The 8,231-nt window shown below is 40.3% G+C and overlaps 1 pseudogene; it reads left to right on the top strand.

Annotated features, from left to right (window-relative positions):
* Nucleotides 1–6,470: 6,470 nt before the first annotated feature.
* LOC100395373 (L-lactate dehydrogenase A chain pseudogene) lies at nucleotides 6,471–7,586 on the top strand (annotated as a pseudogene).
* Nucleotides 7,587–8,231: the final 645 nt, after the last annotated feature.

Raw genomic sequence — 8,231 nt, 5'->3', positions numbered from 1 at the left:
TGTTTGTCTGTGCCTGGCTCATTTTCACTTAATATAATGACCTTATTCTTTTTTTTTTTTTTGAGACAAAATCTCACTCTGTCACCAGGCTGGAGTGCAGTGGTGCAATCTCAGCTCACTGCAACCTTTGCCTCCCCAGCTCAAGTGATTGTCCTGCCACAGCCTCCCAAGTAGCTGAGACTACAGGCCTGTGCCACCACGCCCAGCTAATTTTTGTATTTTTTAGTAGAGACGGGGTTTCACCATGTTGGTCAGGATGGTCTCAATTTCTTGACCCCGTGATCCTCCCGCCTCAGGCTCCCAAAGTGCTGGGATTATAGGCACGAGCCACCACACCCAGCCTACCTTATTCTTTTTATGACTGAATAGTACTCCATTGTGTATATGTACCACATTTTCTTTATTCATTCATCTGTTGATGGATACTTATGTTGCTTCCAAATCTTGGCTATTATAAACAGTGCTGCAACAAACACAGGAGTGCAGATACCACCTTTTTTTTTTTTTTTTTTTTTTGAGGCAGACTCTCACTGTCTCCCAGGCTGGAGTGCAGTGGCACAATCTCAGCTCACTGTACTCTGCCTCCTGGGTTCAGGCGATTCTCCTGAATCCTCCCTCAGTCTCCCAAGTAGCAGGGATCATAGGCACCCATCACCATGCCTGGCTGATTTTTGTATTTTCAGTAGAGGCAAGGTTTCACCATGTTGGCCAGGCTGGCCTCAAACTCCTGACCTCAGGTGATCTGCTTCCCAAAGTGCTGGGATTATAGGCATGAGCCACCGCACCCTGCAGATATCTCTTTGATACACTGATTTCCTTTCTTTCACTCAGAAGTGGGATTACTGGATCATATGGTAGCTCAATTTTTAGTGTTTTGAGGAACTTTCAAACTGTTCCCCATAGTGGTTGTCCTAATTTACATTCCCACCAACAGTGGTAAAGTGTTCCCTTTTCTCCACATCCTCAGTTACTGCCTGTCTTTTGGATATAAACCATTTTAACTGGGGTGAGATGATATCTCACTGTAGTTTTGATTTGCATTTATCTGACGATCATTGATGTTGAGCATCCTTTCATGTGGCTGTCTGCCACTTGTATGTCTTCATTTGAGAAATGTGTATTCAAATCTTTTGCCCATTTTTCAATCGGATTATTAGATTATTTTCCTATAGAGTTGTTGGAGCTTCGTATATATTCTGGTTATTATTCCCTTGTCACCTGGGTAGTTTGAAAATATTTTATCCCATTCTGTGAGTTGTCGCGTCCCTTTGTTAATCATATGCTTTGCTGTGCAGAAGCTTTTTAACTTGACGTTATCCTGTTTGTCCGTTTTTGCTTTGGTTGCCTGTGCTTCTGGGGTTATTAGTCAAGAAATCTTTGCCCAGTCCAATGTCCTGGAGATTTTCCCCAATGTTTTCCCATAGTAGTTTCACAGTTTGAGGTCTTAGACTTAAGTCTTCAATCCATTTTCATTTGGATTTTGCATATTGTGAGAGATAGAGATCTAGTTTCCTTCTTCTACATATGGATATCCCGTTTTCCCAGCACCATTTGTTGAAGATCCTGTCTTTTCCCCATGTATGTTCTTGGCACCTTTGTTGAAAATGAGTTCACTGTTGGTATGTGGGTTTCCATATCATTTTATACCTTGCTTTTCTTTTCTTTTCTTTCTTTTTTTTTTTTTTTTTTAACAGATATGAGATCTCACTCTGTTGCCTAGGCTGGTCTTGAACTCCTGGGCTCAAGCAATCCTCCTGCTTTGGGCTCCTACAGTGTTGGGATTAGATGCATGAGCCAATGCACCCAGCCTGTACTTTGCTTTTTAAATTTGTTTCAGAGAGTGTACCATATTAGTACATTTTTTGCCTAGCTGTGTACTATTTCATTGCATGAAAACACCATATTCCTATAACTTAACAAAAAGAAAAAGCTTGGGGGGTTTCCTGACTCTAAAGGTAGAAATTTCTGAAAAAGAGATGGGGGTCTCACTTTGTTGCCCAGTCTAGTCTCGAACTCCTGGCCTCAAGTGATCCTCCCAAAGTGCTGAAATTATAGGCATGAGCCACTACATCCAGTCAAAATTTTTGAAAAAATACATATTTTTTAAAACCCATGAGTAAAAATCACATCAAATATATTACCATCACATTTCCATGTATTTCTTTCTAGATTTCTATGCAATTGTTTTAAAATAAAATAATTTTATTTTTTCAGGACAAACCCCTGGAAAACTGGAGAGAGAGAAAAATACAGAGGATCACAGCACAGGGAGCAGAAGCCACTGGAGCCAGGCACTGGTAGAAACAGAAACAGTAATTGATAAATTACTGGAGGCTGAGTGTGGGCTAGCTTGAGAAGTAAAAACTTCTAGGGAATAGCCCTGACACTGTCTTTCTTTCTTTTTGTTTTTCAGAGATGGGGTCTTGCTGTGTTGCCCAGGCTGGTCTTGAACTTCTGTGCTCAAACATTCTCCTGCCTTGGACTCCCAAAGTGCTAGGATTACAGGCGTGAGCCGCTGTGCCTGACACTTTTCATATTTTACCTCCAGGAGCTCTGCCAGGTTCTCATGGTGGAGGCCTGAAGAAAAATCTCCCATATTTTTGGCAGGGAGAAGAGAAAACTAACTACTCTGAAATACACCCAGTGAAGAAATAACCCTTGTGAAATATGCCCAGAGCCTTCTATTCTCTATAACAAAGGCCTGCCCTCAAGGAAAACAACTGTAATTTACTGGAGCCATATCTGATATAAGGGAAGGGCAATTGGACAACTCTAGTCTCTCTAGTCTTCTTTCTTTATGTAAGAATAGGGTTAAAAAAATAAAAGAATAAGAAACTTGGCTGCGCATGGTGGCTCACGCCTGTAATCCCAGCACTTTGGGAGGCTGAGATGGGTGGATCACGAAGTCAGGAGTTGGAGATCAGCATGACCAACATGGTGAAACCCTGTCCCTACTAAAAATAAAAAAGTTAGCCAGGTGTGGTGGCACATGACTATAATCTCAGCTACTCAGAAGGCTGAGGCAGGAGAATCTCTTGAACCCAGGAGGTGGAGGTTGCAATGAGCCAAGATCGTGCCACTGCACTCCAGCCTGGGCAACAGAGCAGGACTCCATCTCAGAAAAAAAAAAAATTAAAAAACAAAAAGAAAGAATAAGAAATTTTTCTGGCGGTCATTGCCAAGTATCTCAGGTTCATCAAATAGACTGATAATTAGTCATAAAATTGTACAACGCTTTTCTCCCCATGACACGTTATCACCCTATCAATTGGGCTGTGGTAGAAAACAGTGTATTACAACTAAGAGATCTGCAAGATGCAGACTCTTTAAGAAATAATTTTTAGGCCGGGCATGGTGGCTCATGCCTGTAATCCCAACACCTTGGGAGGCTGAGGCAGGTGGATTACTTGAGGTCAGGACGAGCCTGACCAATATGGTGAAACCCCATCTCTAAAAAAGTAAAAAATGAAACATAAAAAAAGGAAAGAATTTTTAGGGAAACCCAAAAATAATGGGAGAGACACAAACAAGGACAGTAGAAGAAATGGAAGGTTCTGACACCTACAGCTACAACAAATACTGAGCACTTTGGGAGGCCAAAGCTGGAGGATTGCTTGAGGCTAGGAGTTTGAGACCAGCCTGGTCAACATAGCAAGATCCTGCTCTACAAATAACAAGAGAATATATACATATGTGTATATATAAATATATATATGTGTGTGTAGATATATATAAAATAGCATTTATATGTGTGTATGAAGAAGAAATATGTGAAGGAAAAATGAAAACTTTTATTTTTCTTATTCTTAACCTGTGATAATAGTTTGTTAAAATAATAGCAACAATATATTTGATTATGTATGCTTATGTATACATCCTATCTATATATAGGGATATATACACATATAAACATATATATGCTTATGTATGCTTATACATATTTCAAATGAATGACAAAAATTATACAAGTGATGGGAAGGAGGAATTAGGATTGTTTTGTTATTATAAATTAAGTTAGTCACATTACCAATGAAGCAGTTTGTTATCTGAAATTGAGTTTGGATTCATTGTAAATGCATATTGCAAACTCTAGGACAACCACTAAAAATGGTGGAAGAAGAAGAAGCAGAAGAAAAAGAGGAAAAGGAAGAAGGAGAAGGAGAAGAGGAGGAGGAGGAGGAATAAGAGGAAGAGAAGAGAATAAAAATATAACTGATATGCTAAGAAAGGAGAGAAAATGGAATAATATAAAATGCTTACTTAAAACCACAAAAGGCAAAAAAAAAAAAAAAGTGGAAGAAAAAAATAGGAACAAAGAACAAGGACAACACAAACAGTAAAAAAAAAAAAGGCAGCTATTAATCTATGTCAATAATCACTTTGAACATCAGTGGTCTAAATGTATCAATTAAAAGAGATTCTCAGAGTGAATTTTAAAACAAGACACAACTATATAATATTTATAAGAAACCCACTTAAAAATTTTTTTTAATCAGAGTCTTGTTCTGTTGCCCAGGCTGGAGTACAGTGGCATGATCTCAGCTCACTGCAGCGTCTGCCTCCCAGGCTCAAATTATGCTCCCACCCCATCCTCCCAAGTAGCTGGTATTAAAGGTATGTGCCACCATGCTCATCTAATTTTTAATTTTTTCATAAAGATGAAGTCTCACTATATTTCCCAGGCTGGAAGCCCATGTTAAATATAAAGATATATAGAGAGAGATTAAAAGTCAATGAATAAAAAAGATATACTATATTAACACTAATCAAAAGAAAGCAGGAGTAGCTACATTAATTTTCAGACAGAGCATATTTTGAAGCAAGCAAAGTTATCAGGGATAAAGAGGAGCATCTCAGCTGGGTGCAGTGGCTAATGCCTATAATTCCAGCACTTTGGAAGGTAAAGGCAGGCGGATCCCTTGAGGTCAGGAGTTTGAGACCAGCCTGGCCAACATGGTAAAACCCCATCTCTACTAAAAATACAAAAATTAGCCAGGCATGGTGGTACACACCTGTAATCCCAGCTACTCAGGAGGCTGAGACAGGAGAATTGCTTGAACCTGGGAAGTGAGATTGCAGTGAGCCGAGATCACGCCACTGCACTCTGGCCCAGGGAACAGAGCAAGACTCCATCTCAAAAAAAAAAAAAAAAAAAAAATGTGGGGGGTATTATATAAAGGAAAAAGGGTCAATTCTGTCTCTTTTTTTATTTTTCTCACTACTGGCTCATCAAGATTGAGGGTCAATTCTCTAAGAAGACATAACAATCCTTAATGTGTATGTGTCTAAAAACAGCATCAAACTCTATGAGGCAAAAACGATATAACTGTAAGGAGAAATAGATAAACTCACTACTAAAGTTGGAGAGTTCAACATCCTTCTATCAGAAATGGACAGATTTAGCAGGCAGAAAAATCATTGGTGATATAGTTGAACTCAGCAACACCATCGATCAACTGTATACAACTGACATCTATAGACTACTTCATCCAACAACAGCAGTATATATATTCTCTTCAAGCCCATACAGTCTGTTCACCAAGATAGACCACATCTAGAAGCTTTCTCACTAAGATTGGGAACAAAACAAGAATGTCCACTCTCACCAGTCCTTTGACTGATGATTGATTGATTGAGACAGAGTCTAGCTCTGTCTTCCAGGCTGAAGTGCAGTGGCGTGATCTTGGCTCACTGCAAAATCTACCTCCCAGGTTCAACTGATTCTCCTGCCTTCTGAGTAGTTGGGATTACAGGCGTCCGCCACCACACCTGGGTAATTTTTATGTTTTTAGTAGAGATGGGGTTTCACCATGTTGACCAGGCTGGTCTTGAACCTCAGGTGATCCACCTGTCTCAGCCTCCCAACGTGGTGGGATTACAGGCATGAGCCACCGCACCCAGCTCTTTTTACTTTTTATTTGTATTTTTGTAGAGATGGGGTCTCACTATGCTGCCCAGGCTGGTCATGAACTCCTGGGCTCAAGCAATCCTCCTGCATCAGTCTCCCAAAGTGCTATGATTACAGGTGTGAGCCACCAAGCCCAACGTTCACCACTCCTTCTTAGCATCATACCGAAAGGCCTAACTAATATAGTAAGACAAGAAAATAAAATAAAAAATATACTGATGAAGAAGGAAGAAATAAAACTGTCGTTGTTAGCAAATGACATGCTTTTCTATGTAGAAAATTTGAAAGCACTGACAAAACAAAAACAAAATTTAAAAACCTCCTGGAAGCAGTTATAACAAGGCTTCAGGATACATGGCTAATATACAAAAGTCAGTTGCATTTACAACCATTCTACCATGAACATGCTCAATGAGATCAGTAAAAGGAGTTGATCTTGGAAGCTAAACAGGGTCTGGCCTGGTTAATAGTTAGATGAGAGGTTGCCTGGGAATACAAGGTACTGTAGGCTTTTTTAAAAATTCAAAATAGTTAGGGGTGATGCAAAATAATAATAATAATCGGTGCTGGAGCAGCTGCCGCCGAGTCCGGATCCCACTGCTGTGCGCCCCTGACACCCGCCCGACATGCATTCCTGGTTCCTTTTGGTTCCAAGTCCAAAATGGCAACTCTCAAGGATCAGCTGATTCATAATCTTCTAAAGGAAGAACAGACCTGCCAGAATAAGATTACAGTTGTTGGGGTTGGTGCTGTCGGTATGGCCTGTGCCATCAGTATCTTAATGAAGGACTTGGCAGATGAACTTGCTCTTATTGATGTCATTGAAGACAAATTGAAGGGAGAGATGATGGATCTCCAACATGGCAGCCTTTTCCTTAGAACACCAAAGATTGTCTCTGGCAAAGATTATAATGTAACTGCAAACTCCAAGTTGGTCATTATTATGGCTGGGGCACGTCAGCAAGAGGGAGAAAGCCGTCTTCATTTGGTCCAGCGTAACGTGAACATCTTTAGATTCATCATTCCTAATGTTGTAAAATACAGCCCAAACTGCAAGTTGCTTATTGTTTCAAATCCAGTGGATATCTTGACCTTTGTAGCTTGGAAGATAAGTGGCCAAAAACCGTTTATTGGAAGTTTCCCAAAAACCGTGTTATTGGAAGTGGTTGCAATCTGGATTCAGCCCGATTCCGTTATCTGATGGGGTAAAGGCTGGGAGTTCACCCATTAAGCTGTCATGGGTGGGTCCCTGGGGAACATGAAGATTCCAGTGTGCCTGTATGGAGTGGAGTGAATGTTGATGGTGTCTCCCTGAAGACTCTGCACCCAAATTTAGGGACTGATACAGATAAGGAACAGTGGAAAGAGGTTCACAAGCAGGTGGTTGAGAGTGCTTACGAGGGGATCAAACTCAAAGGCTACACATCCTGGGCCATTGGACTTTCTGTGGCAGATTTGGCAGAGACTATAAAGAAGAATCTTAGGCGGGTGCACCCAATTTCCACCATGATTAAGGGTCTCTAAAGGATGATGTCTTCCTTAGTGTTCCTTGCATTTTGGGACAGAATTGGAATCTCAGACGTTGTGAAGGTGACTCTGACTCCTGAGGAAGAGGCCCGTTTGAAGAAGAGTGCGGATACACTTTGGGGGATCCAAAAAGAGCTGCAATTTTAAAGTCTTCTGATGTCATACCATTTCACTGTCTAGGCTACAACAGGATTTTAGTTGGAGGTTGTGCATGCTGTCCTTTTTGTCTGATCTGTGATTAAAGCAGTCATATTTTAAGATGGACTGGGAAAAACATCAATTCCAGAAGTTAGAAATAGGAATGGTTTGTAAAGTCCTACAGCTATATTCTGATGCTGGATGGTGGTAACCTTGCGTAGTCCTAAATTGGTTAGTGTGAAATAGTTCTGCCACCTCTGAGGCACCACTGCTGCACATGCTGCAGTTGCCCCTTGAGCCAGAGATGTTCATTTGTTATATAACTTCCTGGCTCCTTCACTGAACATGCCTAGTCCAACATTTTTTCCCAGTCGGTCACATCCTGGCATTCAATGTATAGATCCAATATTGCATGTCTTGTTCCAAAGGATCTTATTTTGTGAACTATATATTTCAGTAGTGTACATTACCATACAATGTAAAAAGATCTACATATAAACAATGCAACCAACTATCCAAGTGTTACACCAACTAAAACCCCCAATAAACCTTGAACAGTGAAAAAAAATCATCATAATCATAATCATAAAGTGAATTGTATTTTTATATACCAGTCATGAACCAGTGGAATTTGAAATTAAAAACACAATACCGGCCG

The sequence above is a fragment of the Callithrix jacchus genome, chromosome 12 (genome assembly GCF_049354715.1).
Source record: "Callithrix jacchus isolate 240 chromosome 12, calJac240_pri, whole genome shotgun sequence".
NCBI lineage: Eukaryota > Metazoa > Chordata > Mammalia > Primates > Cebidae > Callithrix > Callithrix jacchus.
The sequence above is the reverse complement of the archived record's forward strand: the minus strand, read 5'-3'. Positions and strand labels throughout refer to the sequence as shown.